The sequence below is a fragment of the Globicephala melas genome, chromosome 3 (genome assembly GCF_963455315.2).
Source record: "Globicephala melas chromosome 3, mGloMel1.2, whole genome shotgun sequence".
Classification (NCBI taxonomy): domain Eukaryota; kingdom Metazoa; phylum Chordata; class Mammalia; order Artiodactyla; family Delphinidae; genus Globicephala; species Globicephala melas.
In genome coordinates, this window is record NC_083316.1 from 87392515 (window position 1) to 87408102 (window position 15588).

A 15588-nucleotide genomic window follows, 5' to 3' on the forward strand; every position below is an offset into this window, starting at 1 on the left:
TTCAACAACATTGAAAGAGGGTTGTAGGGAGCTGAGACCTGAAAAGTTGGTTGGAAATGGACTGTAAAAGGGCTTGGCTATATTCTAAATATATTTGGATTTAAAGCTACCGGTAACCGAGTACACTGGTGGTTTTAAAACAAATGACACTGAAAAAATGACACTGAAGCAATGCTTCAAATTAAAATACAGATAGGGATTTATCTTTCTAGTTATTTGTTTATGTATTATTTTTTGGCCTTGAACTATCTAGGTGGGTGTTCTAACCTTGCCTATGAGTTAGAATCACCTTGAGAGCTTTTTAAAAAAGAACGTGCCAAGGCCCCACTCCCTGTTTTAGGTTAGGGGCCGGGATTTTGGATCTGTAATTTTTAAAAGCTCTCCAGGGAATTCTAATTAGCATAGAGAATAGAGAATCACTGATCTAGGTAATTTCTTTTTACCTTAATGAGTTCAATATTTCAGGGAAAAAAAAAAAAAAAAAAGTAAGTTCTGTACTTAGGAGAAATGTCCCAGCTATCCATGAAGGCAGGAATGTTAATACTTCCAAGAACTGAATTTCATGATCCTCTCTATTAAAATGAAGTGATACTATAAAAATAATTTTCACATAGCACAAAACACAATACCATCTCCAAGACGTGGTTGCAGTGCAAAGCTTACTTTTAAATATGGATTAGTCTTCCTTTTTAGACTAGTCTGGACTTCCTTTTTGTATTAGCTGCCTCCAGATAGAAGTGATCTATTGAGTCAAGTGTCCAGATAAATAAATGAAACAAGCTGGTGTATCAAACCCCACAGTCCACAGACTAAGCAACTCTTGTCTAATATAGCAGTTACATCCAGAAGAAATAATAAAGGAAATAAACTCAGGATCAAAGATTTAAAAAATGATAATTAGATGAAAAAACTTTCTAACAGGTGACTAACATAATGGTACTTAAGCTAACTCCGCTATCTATCTTCCCAGAACTTTAGAATTCATTCCAAAGGCCTAAGAACCCAGGTTCTATCACCAAACTGTCACCCAGCTATCCTGTGCACAGACTATTTGAAGTTACTTAATGAAGGCTCCTCTCTTCTTTACCCCCTTTTATAAGAGCTTTCTCAGAATCTTTAGGAATAACTCTTCACTAGCTTTTCTTTCCTTACAGACCTTAGGAAATGCTCCTTTTCTATTTCTGATCTAGTTGCCTCTCCTGGGTGCAGCCTAAAAGAGGGAGGAAAAAAAACCTCTACTAAATAGAGTACCATGTCTTTACCTTCAGCTTGTGACCTTCAAATTCCATCATGAATTTTCCACTTTTCCTCATTCTCTCTTTAATTTTCTGGCACTTCCTGGAGTTTGCTTCCCAGCATGTCTTCTCTTGAAGTCTGTGCATAAGTAGAAGCAGTTTTACAAGTTGCTGAAATATCCTTAAAGAGGCATTTTTAGAATTTCTTACTTATGAATTGCCTATGTGTTGTTTCGCTCATTTCAAAATATAGTTTAAATAAGACCTACATAGCAAACTTTTTAAACAGACAGAATTTTGAGCAGTCATTTTGATAAACAGCTAAACCAAATAATTAGGCACACATGTAAATATGTGTTATGTTTCTGTGTATTACAAATGTGTATGTGCTTACATCTAATTTCAAAAGAAGCAAACAAGAACTGGTTGATTCAATTTCCACATCACTTTTCATTAGCTAGACTTCAGTATATATACCATAGAGCTATGTGGCCAATATTCAACCATAAAGCTGATATTGGTAGGTGATATTATTCCCATGAAATATGTTTGTCTTGTCTTTTACTATTTGAACATGTATGTACTCTTACAGCTCTGTATTTCCCCTCTTCAAATTTTTAAATAAAAATTACCAAATAAAATCTATCTGCATTTTAAAAATCTAATCAATCAACTAAGTATACTATCCTAAAATGGTCTTTGTGAATTATTAAATAACATTACACTCCTTGCTTAAAGGAATACAGATTACCATGAATGCACATTACAAAATAAATAAATAAATAATAAATAAAAATTTGTATTTATGTTTTATTACAATGGCAACATAGATATCTGCAGCATACCTTTATTTAAATAAAAAGAATATATGTAGACTTTTCAGAAATAAAGTTAACCTGTACTTTTTTCTCAAATATATATAAACTAATAATTAGGATACTTTTCTCCCACCAGCTACAACTACCATCATCCAAAAAGCATGTAAATTTGTGTGCTTTTGCATTTTTTACTTGTTTAGAGACACACCCCCCAAGGGGGCTAGAACATATTTAAAAATTTAATTGATGCCATTATGTACATACACATGTAGCATATTTATGAGCATATATACAGACAGAGAAAGAACTTTTTTGTTGTTGTTGTTGTGGCCTCTCCCGTTGCGGAGCACAGGCTCCTGACGCGCAGGCTCAACGGCCATGGCTCACGGGCCCAGCCGCTCCGCGGCATGTGGGATCTTCCTAGACCGGGGCACGAACCCGTATCCCCTGCATCGGCAGGCGAACTCTCAACCACTGCGCCACCAGGGAAGCCCAAGAACTTATTTTTCAATCAATATTCACCCAAGATTTTCATCAACTGCTGTGAGAATTCTATTTAAAGACGAGCAGAGGATAACCCTTAGTGAGCATGATTTCATGAAATAGGAAATGCTGTTTCTAAGCCCCTTTTTAGCATTGGCTTTACTTTTTCTCCCCAGATCTAAACTGGCTAAGCAAAATAGAATTACGGCAAACTAAGAAACTCTTTCCTCAAATTATGTGCATATTTTTTACATAAAAGTCTCAGGGGATATTTTGGAGTATGGATTTTTTTTTTTTTTGTAGTCATCTAAATAATTGTCTCAAATTTTTTCCCATTTTTCTTGGCCATGGTAGAGATGGTTTTTAAAGTATATTATTTATTTTTTAGGAAAATTGTCCTCTTACTGCAGATTTATAACTCTAGTCTGAGACTTCCAAATACCTTATGCCAACATTGTAAATTTTATTGTGATGTCATAAAGTTACAGTTAGGGTATAATTTTTTAAAGGCATTTCATTTTGTAGTTTGGAATAATAGTTATAAAGCTGGTCTCTATAGAAACCACTGCAACTTGTGATTTTAGAACATCAGATAATAATGCAGATGATTATTGGCCAAAACTTTTTTTTTTTTTTTGATTTTTAAAGAATTTATTCTGTTAAGAAATATAACAGGGGATGATGGCCACAGACATATTACAATTGCGGGCCCGGGGCAAATGGTAGAGAAAAAGCCTCCTTTTTTTTTAATCGCAATTAATCAAAGACTCTACTCCCAGTCCCTGAAATGAAATATAGTCCCTTTCAGGGTTGATGTTGAGTTTCCAGACCTTTAAGCACTATTAACAGCCAGCTTTCATTATTTCTAGGTGAATTCAGCAATACTCCATTCTTGTTAGAAATTGTGAAAGATGTTTCTGTGAAAGCTGTTAAAACCACAGTCAAGAAATCTGGTAAATTCTGCTAATTGGTCAGTTCCATTATTCTGTTTCTCATCTCAATCTAGCTATCATTTGTTTGTAAGATACACCCATAAACAAGAAACATTAAGACAGAAATACAGAGGCACTGTCCTCAAACTCTCTGAGGGCTAGCAGTCTTCATGAAACTTCATGTGGGAGTAGAAGGCTTCTTGATCTGGGAAGGTTTTTCCACAGATGTAACAGGAACGGTGCCACGCTACTTGTGTGAGCGTCGGATATGGCTGTCGTGGGCAGCATGGGATGCAAAAGATTTGGCACGGTACTTGCATTTGAAGGGCTTCTCCCCAGAGTGCTTCCTGATATGTGTGCGGAGTATACTAGAGGCAGTGAACGTCTTGGTACAATACACACAGTGGTAGAGTCTGTCTCCAGAGTGGACTCTCATGTGTTTGTTTAGGTTGGAAGATTGAGAGAAACATTTCCCATACACAGAACACTTGTGAGGCCGATGCTTCTCACGAATGTGAAGGATCCGGATCCGGAGCCGTTCTCACTTCTCAAAGGATCGTTGCATAAAGAACAGGGAAATTTCCTGTCACCCTTGTCCACATGTGGGGTGTACTTGAGATGCTTGTCTCTGTAATGTTTGTAGGTAAATACTTTTCCACATCTTTCACACGTGTACCCTTCTGCAGACTCTTCCGAGGGCCCAGATGCTTGGTTCCACTGCTTTATGACCTGCAGGCTCACGGGAATGTCCAAAAACTTCTCATAGCAATCTCCATACCACGCAAGGAGCTCTGGGTTCTGGGAGATCTCCCTGCAGCTTTCATAAAAGATCTGCCCTTGACATTGTACGGCAACTAAGTTCTGCTCCGTGGGGAAACAAACACAGTTGACATAGGACATCCAGTTCCCTGCACCTCCTTTTCCATCAATAAAGTGGCTCAAATGACCATCTTCAAAGAGGTCCCACATCAGGGAATTATCCCCGTACGTCCTGACTTAGCTGGTGTTGACCACTTTACCCTGAAAGGGCCCGAACCTGACTCCTTTGTTTGTGACAGGGCTACTGAAGAACACACCAAAATGTGCCACTTCACTGAATTTCGTCCGTCCGAGGCAGAGACCTTCTGGTAGCTGAAGGGAGTTGTTATCCAGAGTCTGAGGCAGAGAATCAGACCCAGAGCTGTCTATGGGGACCAGGAGGCCCGAAATTGCCTGGTGCAGGTGGGCGGAGTTCTGACGGCTGGGGATGACCCCATATAGAGCTAAGTGCAGGTCTTCCTGGGTGAAGTGGTAATGGTGAGATGCCTTCCCCTCTTGGTTCATGAGTTTGGGGCCATCCTCAGAGCGCTCTCTTTGAGAGTGCAGCAGCCGAGCGCTCCAAAACTTAAAATGAGAAACATGTTACTGAAATGACTCTTTCTAAACTCAAGTCTGGAAGGAAAATGTGCCGTTAAAATGATTACCTTTTAATCAGAGATTCTCACTCTCATTTTCCATTAGTCTACCTTTTGGGGGGCATATGATGTATACTAAATTAAATAGGGTTTATTGGTTCATCTAGATTCTGAATTACCCTCCGTTCCTATGCATTAGGAGAGTGCTTTTCTTAGCCCTTTTCCTTGAAATTCATCAGGATCTTTTATGTGGACTAGCTAGTATTCTGCGCACCTCCAATGCTTAATAAATATTACAATATAATATTAGCATAATAATAAATCATCTTAATGTATTACATGGGCTATTAAGTGAGATCCTATTCAGTTTGAGCCAAGACATCAAAAAGTTTTGTTTTCTCTATATGCATACAAAGTAATTTAAAAACTCCCTTTCCATGAAATGTCCTTGCATCCATAAGATGTCTACATATTACAGAGTGAAGTGGTGAAGTGTGTATCTTCCAGTTACGTATTTCATTGGTTCAATTTATTCCAGGGCCTGAATTTGCCATTTTAATAAGAGGAAATTTAAAATTGGGCAGACAAAAATGGAAATAGCACCATTTGTCAAGTAAATGCCCTTTACTCAATGGCAATTCTGAACTCTTTATAAAGGATTTCCAGGCCAGCAGCTAGGTAGTGTTCCTTGCCACTAAGAAGTCCTGCTTTGTCTGTGATTGGTTATATCACACACACCTAGACTAACAGCCACTGAAAACATGAGGATTTTCTTTATAGTTACAGAAACAAGAATGAAGTAAAAAATATTCTGTTAATAAAATCTCATCCTAACTGGTTGCTGTGAGGGAGGTCCTAGTTTGAAACTGCCAACAAAGCTAAAAATAAAGACATTTCCCCTTCCAAAAGTATTGTTCAAACACTATACATTTTATCTACCAATATGTGACTCAAATAGGATAAAAATGATTCATAATCTGTGATAGATAGCACAATGGCCAAAATTTTTTCTCCCGTACGGTTTAACTTTGCAGTTAGCCCCTCGCATCAATAGAGAGTCTATTTTTTCACCCCTTGAATCTGAGCTGACCTTGGACATCCTTTGGCTGAAAGGCTGTTGAGCCAATTCTGAGCCACACCTCAAGAGGCATTCAAGTTTCCACTCTTTCTCTAGGAACCCTGTCCAATGGCCATATGGACAAGTCGAAGCTAGCCTTCTGGTTGATGAGAGACACGTAGCTCAGTCACCCCCATTGTCCCAGGCAATCCCCAGATGCAGAGTTAACCAGCTGACTGGCAGCGACCAGCAGATACATGAGAAATTTCCAGCTGAGACTAGAAGAGCTTCACAGCTGAGCCCAGCCTAAACTGCCCACCCAAAGAATTCTGTCCTCAATAAATGGTCCTTGTTTTGAACAACTAAATTTTGGGGTGGTTTGTTATATAGCAATACACAACAGATTCATCCATTTCTTAAATTATCGGAAATAAAATTTTGGATATTATTCACCTCAAATTAATGTTATTCTTTCATAACTTTGATTTCCATTACTGAGTTATTTGGTGCTAAATCTGTAATTGGGGAACTTCCCTGGTGGCACAGGGGTTAAGAATCCGCCAGCCAATGCAGGGGACACGGGTTCGAGCCCTGGTCTGGGGAGATCCCACATGACACGGAGCAACTAAGCCCACGCACCACAACTACTGAGCCTGTGCTCTAGAGTCCGCGAGCCACAACTACTGAAGCCGCACGCCACAACTAACTACTGAAGCCTGTGCGCCTAGAGCCCATGCTCCACAACAAGAGAAGCCACGGCAATGAGAAACCCATCCACCACAACTAAGAGTAGCCCCTGCTCGCCACAACTAGAGAAAGCCCACATGCAGCAATGAAGACCCAAAGCAGCCAAAAATAAATAAATTTATTTATTTAAAAAAAAACTGAAACTTTAAAATAAATAAGTAAATAAATCTGTAATTGGTGACATGGTTTTCTGAATATTTCTAATAGGAGTGTTTGTTTCTGCTACTTCATAAATTTCATAGGGAGTCTTTTTTCTTCAATAAAAACTTTACATGGAACCCTAAATGAACACAATTAACATTCAGGCCCTTCTGATCCTCTTAGCATAATGTCATTTGCTTAGAATAGCAAGCCTGAAGAGATGATTTATCCAGAGGCGATTCTTCTTCTAAAGTGGCGTCCAGCCAGAAAAAAATGAAAAGGTAAAATCAAAGGAAGCTATGTTTAGCTTCATCTCAAATCTCCACATCACTCACTACATTGATTTAACGTCATGGCACCTCCATCTTTCAGCAGGAGGATCTGGCACAAGACAGAAACTGTAGTGACCCTGTAAGGGTCATCTTGCTGTCAGCCTCAAATTACAACATCTCTGCTCTTGTCTGACAGCCATGGCAGGACTGGGGATGTACAGCCCTCTTTCCATAGGTGGAATAGATGAGTTTTCAAGGAAGTGAGATATAAAGTGAAATGTCATATATCAAGTCTTCTCTGCCTATAATTTAAAGTTCTAAAATGGGAGAAAGTTTGGTCAAGTTCCTTATACGCAATCCCCCTAAGTCTGTTTATTAACCTGAGTTTCTAATCTGTGCCACGTAGGGTGGAGTCTAATCCAGACTCAAAGTTGTCAGCATTCATCTCACTTTCTTCCTCTGCAGCAACTGAACCACTGGCCACACTTTCTTCTTGAGACTTTCTTACTCGTTGATGTTCGTTACTCCACATTTTCAGAGTTCTCGTCTTTTGTCTCCAACTAATTTCTTCTGCCTGCTTGACTATGACTCACAGCCCGGTGCCAGGCACATAGTGAACACAATACATATTTGTGGTATGAATGCCCAGCCCTTAAATATAGGTGTTTTTCTTTAGCCCTCTTTTCTTTCTTTACTGACATGATCTTTAACAATCACATTCATATTCATAGCTCTAATTATATTTTCTTTGTGGATCGGGATAAAGACCCCCATCAGTTCCCAAAATGAGAACTTCTCGCTAACAGACTTGATAAAGCAGTGGACTCAGTATTCCGTCAAGGGATGTCACACTTCATTTCTCGATTTCTCATTTCTATATCAAGTTGCCTCCAAACCAATCTCAGCCACCCACTCTTACCTCCATCCGATATTTACTGCATTCTGCAGCTGGAGTGATCTGTTCCAGAGGGAACCGTCACGCTCTACCAGTTAATGGCTTCCCATACCTGTCAAAATAAAGATAAAATTCTTAACATGGCTACCAACCCCTGCATGAGCTGATCCTTGCCTTCCTCTCTGACCTCACCTTACAGGACCCTCCCCACACTCACTAACTCCAGCCACAATGACTTCCTCTCATGTCCTCAAAGAAGCCATGCATCTCCCTGTCTCCAGGTGCCCCCTCTGCCCGAAACATTTAGAGTCCCACCTGTTTGACTCATTCATCCTTCAAGTCTCAGCTCAGATGCCATTTTCTAGGGGAAGTCTCTTCTGACTCCATAGAATAGAGTAGGACTCCTCTAACCACATGACACTGAGTTCCCTTCATACTATCAACACTGGTCCCCTGATTGAAACTGTATAAGTGTGTGGCATTTCCTCCGTTTCCCCTTCTAGTTCAGTTCCTCCCCATCACCTCCCCAGAGCTTAGCACTGTACACAGCACACAGTAGACACTCTATTAATATATATTCAGTGAGGGAGGGAAAATAGTGTACTAGTACTTTACGCTGTGTTTTCCCTTGTGTTTTCTGTGAGGAACCAGATCTCAGGGCTATACAAAACTTTCTCCCTCAGAAAGTTTAACCAGAGAAGTTCTGCACAATGAATCCCAGCAGAGATGTACAAAAACAGCCTTAAGGAAGTACTTGCAACCTAGAGCCAGACCTAAAGGAGGGTCTCTCCATTTCTAAAGAAGGAAGGTGGCAACCTCAAAGGGAGCCAGTCAACTATGGAGCAAAGAAAATGAAAGGAACTGAGGCAAATGCAGTTCTAATTCCTGAAGTAGTAGTCCCAGGAAAGGGTGCCTGGTCAGCTTGACAGGTAAATCCAAATTGTAAACATCTCCACCCAAGAGTCTCGGCATAATACCTGAAACATTTAACTCATCTAATGTCCTCCTTTGTTGTGAGGCCTCCAAACATTTGCACACCCTCCCCACCCCCCGCATCCTCCCCTGCGAGTAGCTTGCCATTCATTTATTTTTTCATTCATTCATAAATTTATTGAGCATCTAATATGTGCTATGCCTTGAGGATATAGTAGTAAGTAAGACAGAGCTGGTCCTGCCCTCACAGAGTATTACAGTCTATCAAGTGACAGACAAGAAAGCAATTTACCATAAAAGTGTTGGGTCCTAAAGCGTAATAATGCTGCCTGCCTGCCTAAAATCCTTTCTTCAGAGAATCTCTCCTTCTCTCATCCGGTGACGCTATCCATTGCCATGACATAGCACACTACCATACCACCGCACCCTTATCACCACAGGGTAAATCAGGCTGGTCAGGGCCTCACTGAGATTTGTGAATGAAGCCAGGATTGAGAGGGCCTCTCTTCTCTGGGGATTTTGAGTTATGTGGATATAGGTTTGGGGCTGCCAGCAACCATCTTGCCTATGCTGGGGAGAGAGCCACCAGATCTAACAAATTAAAATAAGTACACAATTATTTGTTCAATCAACAAACACTTATTGAGCACCTACTCTGTGTCCAGTACTTTTCTAAGAGCTGAGAATTCATCAGTGAACCAAACAGATTAAAATCCCTGCCCTATGGTGTTTCCTTCCTAGTGGAGAGAGAAATTAACAAATAAGACTAACAGATAAAACATATGGTACACTGAAGAGTGATACATGCCAAGTTAGGGAGGTAAGGGAGCAGCCACATGAATACAAGGAAAAGCAATCCAGGCAGAAGGAATAGCAAGCACAGGGGTCTGAGTGGGGAAAGTGTCCAGAGTATTGGGGGATGCCACCCTGGCTGGGGAGAGTTGAATGAAGGGACCAGCAGAAGGAGATAAAGTCCTAGGAGGTAATAGGGGCCAGATCTTCCAGGCATCACAGGCCTTTGTAAAGACTGCAACTTTTACTTCCACTGTGACTCTTACTTTGAGTGAGATGGGAAGAGTAAAGGGTTTAGAGCTGAGGGTCAGACTGACGTTTCAGAGGCTCAATCTGGATATTCTGAGAATCCAGGGCAGAGCAGAAAAGCTGGGAGACCAGAAGGAGGACTTATGTTAAGGACAAAGTCTGTTCTTGGTTAGTTGCTACTATCATTAATTACATTATATTCACATTAGGTAAGTTGCACATGTCAGGATTTCAGAATTACTATACAATTTTATGTTTTTTATTAATTTTTTTCTTTCCTTGGTACCATTTGACATTGAAGCCCAACGACGTTCAGTTTGCGGTTAAGGAAATGGTAATGGAGATACTTACATATCAATAAACGATCCCTATCCCAGGATTTCAGTTTCTGAAGCATTATTATATGAGGGGAGAGTTTAAACGTCATCACCCTTGTTCCTTGATACGACAAGTCAAAAAGCAACCCCTCTACAGCCAGAGGGCAAATTAGTTGCTGGTTCCTGTGTAGATGAATTATGGCTTAAGGAGTAATAAAAATTTTGAATTACTAAACAACTTACATTGAAAGAAATAAGAAGAGAGGAAAGATGCATGAGCTTAGGGAAAGGATTTTATAATGTACCCCAGTCGACTCAATGATAAATGTACATAATTAATCATAGATGCCATTTTTGCAAATGATATTTTTAAATGATAGAGGCAATTATCTGTACAATTACATATGCACAGCAATGCATTATTTTCTTCTTTCAACAGGCAACCTACCCTACAGAATAGGTAAGGAAGAGACTTACCTAATTTAGCATCCTAATTTTAACCTCTATCTCAAGAGGACATTTTTTGGTAATTAGAGGAGGTTCAGAAAAGGAATGTAAAATGGTGACTTCTTGGTTCACCTACTATCCTGGTGAAACTATTTAATCACTATGGTTTAAAGCCATAAAATATAAGTTACATTCTCTTTTTTTAAAGAAACATAAAATAATTTTCTAAATAAACATTTAGAATGTTTTCCAATAAACATTCTGGAAATAAATTATAAAACTTGTGAAAATGAAAGAATATTTGCTACTCTTTTTTGTTGTTGGGGAATGCTTTTTTATTTTTTTCTTTTTCGTTTTTTTTAAATTCACATCTTTATTGGAGTATAATTGCTTTACAATATTGTGTTAGTTTCTGCTCTATAACAAAGTGAAGCAGTTATATGTATACATACATCCTCATATCCCCTCCCTCTTGCGTCTCCTCCCACCCTCCCTATCCCACCCCTCTAGGTGGTCACAAAGCACTGCGCTGATCTTCCTGTGCTATACAGTTGCTTTCCACTAGCTATCTATTTTACATTTGGTAGTGTATATATGTCAATGCTACTCTCTCACTTCATCCCAGCTTACCCTTCCTCCCCCAGCCCCCATCTCCTCAAATCCATTCTCTACATCTGTGTCTTTATTCTGGTCCTGACCCTAGGTTCATCAGAACCATTTTGTTTTTAGATTCCATATATATGTGTTAGCATATGGTATTTGTTTTTCTCTTTCTGACTTATTTCACTCTGTATGACAGACTCTAGGTCCATCCACCTCACTACAAATAACTCAATTTCGTTTCTTTTTACAGCTGAGTAATATTCCATTGTATATATGTGCCACATCTTCTTTATCCATTTATCTGTCGATGGACACTTAGGTTGCTTCCATGTCCTGGCTATTGTAAATAGCGCTGCAATGAACATTGTGGTACATGTCTCTTTTTGAATTATGGTTTTCTCAGGGTATATGCCCAGTAGTGGGATTGCTGGGTCATATGGTAGTTCTATTTTTAGTTTTTTAAGGAACCTCCATACTGTTCTCCATAGTGGCTGTATTAATTTACATTCTCACCAACAGTGTAAGAGGGTTCCCTATTCTCCACACCCTCTCCAGCATTTATTGCTTGTAGATTTTTTGGTGATGGCCATTCTGACCAGTGTGAGGTGATACCCCACTGTCATTTTGATTTGCAATTCTCTAATGATTAGTGATGTTGAGCATCCTTTCATGTGTTTGTTGGCAATCTGTATATCTTCTTTGGAGAAATGTCTATTTAGGTCTTCTGTGCATCTTTGGATTGGGTTGGTTTTTTTTTGATATTGTGCTGCATGAGCTGCTTGTATATTTTGGAGATTAATCCTTTGTCAGTTGCTTCATTTGCAAATATTTTCTCCCATTCTGAGGGTTGCCTTTTTGTCTTGTTTATGGTTTCCTTTGCTGTGCAAAAGCTTTTAAGTTTCATTAGGTTCTATTTGTTTATTTTTGTTTTTATTTCCATTTCTCTAGGAGGTGGGTCAAAAAGGATCTTGCTGTGATTTATGTCATAGAGTGTTCTGCCTATGTTTTCCTCTAAGAGTTTTATAGTGTCTGGCCTTACATTTAGGTCTTTAATACATTTTGAGTTTATTTTTGTGTATGGTGTTAGGAAGTGTTCTAATTTCATTCTTTTACATGTAGCTGTGCAGTTTTCCCAGCACCACTAATTGAAGAGGCTATCTTTTCTCCATTGTATATTCTTGCCTCCTTTATCAAACATAAGGTGACCATATGTGTATGGGTTTACCTCTGGGCTTCCTATCCTGCTCCATTGATCTATATTTCTGTTTTTGTGCCAGTACCATACTGTCTTGATTACTGTAACTTTGTAGTATAGTCTGAAGTCCAGGAGCATGATTCCTCCAGCTCTGTTTTTCTTTCTCAAGATTGCTTTGGCTATTCAGGGTCTTTTGTGTTTCCATACAAGTTGTGAGATTTTTTGTTCTAGTTCTGTGAAAAATGCCATTGGCAGTTTGACAGGGATTGCATTGAATCTGTAGGTTGCTTTGGGTAGTATAGTCATTTTCACAATGTTGATTCTTCCAATCCAAGAACATGGTATATCTCTCCATCTGTTTGTATCATCTTTAATTTCTTTCATCAGTGTCTTATAGTTTTCTGCATACAGGTCTTTTGTCTCCTTAGGTAGGTTTATTCCTAGGTATTTTATTCTGTTTGTTGCAATGGTAAACGGAAGTGTTTCCTTAATTTCTCTTTCAGATTTTACATCATTAGTGCATAGGAATGCAAGAGATTTCTGTGCATTAATTTTGTATCCTGCTACTTTACCAAATTCATTGATTAGTTCTAGTAGCTTTCTGGTAGCATTTTTAGGATTCTCTATGTATAGTATCATGTCCTCTGCAAACAGTGACAGTTTTACTTCTCCTTTTCCGATTTGGATTCCTTTTAATTCTTTTTCTTCTCTGATTGCATGGCTAAAACTTCCAAAACTATGTTGAATAATAGTGGTGGCTACTTCCTACTAAATTATTCTTTCTATTAAAATGAGAAAGAAAAATTCAGCAACTCCAGTAGGCAATGGCCTTTTTTTTTTTTAACTTGATAGAATGAATACATCCGCTCTGTGCTATTTCTTTATCCTGATGGTTTTATCTTACAAAGGCAGTAAGCTGTGGTGAAGGGTTCAGTCTGGAATCAGACCAAACATAGCTTCAAATCTGGTTCAGCAATTTACTATGATTCTAACCCTGAGCAACTTACTTAACATTGCTAAGCTTCAATTGCTTTGTAAAAGTGAGTCTAATCATATCAATCTCATAAAATATGCTGTGAGTAGTACAGGAGATAATGTTTATCAAGTATCTGATCTAATGTCAGGGATTCAACACATGTTCAATACTGTAGGTAGTATTAATGTTAAGTCCTCCCCCTCAAGTTCTTTAACATCTTACCCGACTAAAATAAATCATAATGTCAACTATCATTCACTCATTCTACCAATGTGTATTGAGTGCTGTGCATACTTACAAGATATCAGTGTATAAATAAATGAGTCATTTTGGATGTAAGTAAAGAAAGGATGGATTATTCAGGCTAGCAATTTTGATCTCTAACTCAGATTGTCTATAACTGTGTTGTCCATACGACAGCTACACACGTGGTTCTTGAGCACTTGAAATGTGACAATTTTAAATTGAGATATACTGAATATGTAAAATATACTCCAGATTTTGAAAACTCATGTTTTAAAAAAAGACTGCAAAAAAAAAAAAGACTGCGAAGTATCTCTTTACGATTTTTTTTGATATTGATCACATGTTGAAATGATAATATTTTGTATGTACTAGGTTACATAAAATATATTATTTAAATGAATTTTTTTCTGTTTCTTTTTACTTTTTTAGATATATGGCTATGGGGAAATTTTAAATTTTGTTGCTCACATTTGTGGCTACAATTATGTTTCTATTGGGCGGCACTTATCTAAATATTTAAATACAGTAAGAAAGGAGGAAAGATTGGAAAGGAGGGTGGGAAGGGGGAAGGAAGGAACATAAAAAGAATCTTCAAGATCTAAAAGATATAAGCCTTAAAAGATCACATAGTGGCACAGTCATTTCTCCACATAACACCAATGACAAAAATATCTGGGAGACTGAGATACTGTACTTATAGCACAATGCCAGTTACTTGGCAAATGCCAGCTTGTAATACTTATTTGTTTCATGATCACCTCTCATATTTTAGGCACCATACTAGTTGCTACAGTTACAATGATGAACAAAACAATCCCGTCTATCCAGGAGTACTCAGTCTAATGAGAATTACAAACAAGAAAAAATTTTGCAAACTTTTTTGTTTTGTATTTTATATTGTTCTCATGGACATAAAAGATACAATGTTCTAATTTTCTTTCAGAGTTTGTACATACCTCTCCACATCTGACCCTTATTAGCATAATTTCTGTTTTGTTCTTGTGAAAATTAAGAGCAAGGGGATATCGAAAGTCATTTTTAGTTCCTCTGGCAAAAATTTCATTGACTAATATACTGCAAAGTTGTTCAGTAACAAAAATCAATTTAGAAGCACTCAGCTGGCATATAGTTCTATATCATAGATATCATTCTCACGCAAAATCATTCCTGAATCCTCCTACAATATTTCAGACTGCCTATGTAGTCATGCTTGTATATACGTGTATGCAAACCATTTGCATTCAAATATGCAGAGCAAACCCTTCATTTTGGAGCAATCACGGCTCTCGTCCACCCCCTTCCACCACCACCTCCCCCCCACCAAGCTCTAAGAGGAAGGAGCCCGCAGCTCTGGCAGCTCCTGGCCTTTTGTCGTGCTGATTAGAACTGAGCTGAGCTGCAGGATTTACATCTTAAAGGAAACCAAGCCCTGGCCCCAGAAACCGATCGATCCCTGAAGGAGGAGGAGAGAAAAGGAAAAGCTTACAGGAGCCAGAGTTGGGAAGCCGAGTTTGGGGGAGTGGGGGGGGGGGGAGAGAGAGAGAGAGAGAGAGAGAGAGAAAGGAAACAGAGAACAGTTACCATGGCGAGCCTGCAAGATATTGAGATTTGAGATGAAACTGAAATACTGAGCTATTGATAAGGGATGAGATTCTGAGAGAGAAGAGAAATGAAGGCAGAATGAGCAGAGGCGAGAAGATCCCAAGACTTGCTGAGGGTTATATAATCCTTTGGTGATTTTCTGAGAGGCTGCAATGAGGATTTAAAATGCTTTTCATTAATTCTTGCCTATCCAACTGGTGTTTCTACCTGCTTTGTAACCATTGACGCTGGTGAGAGCAGCTGGGTTAAATTAA

At 38.8% G+C, this 15588-nt stretch overlaps 1 pseudogene; it reads right to left on the bottom strand.

Moving 5' to 3' along the window:
* Window positions 1-3626: 3626 nt before the first annotated feature.
* The window catches only part of LOC115860020 (PR domain zinc finger protein 14 pseudogene), a 51197-nt pseudogene continuing 39235 nt past the window's right edge, over window positions 3627-15588 (bottom strand).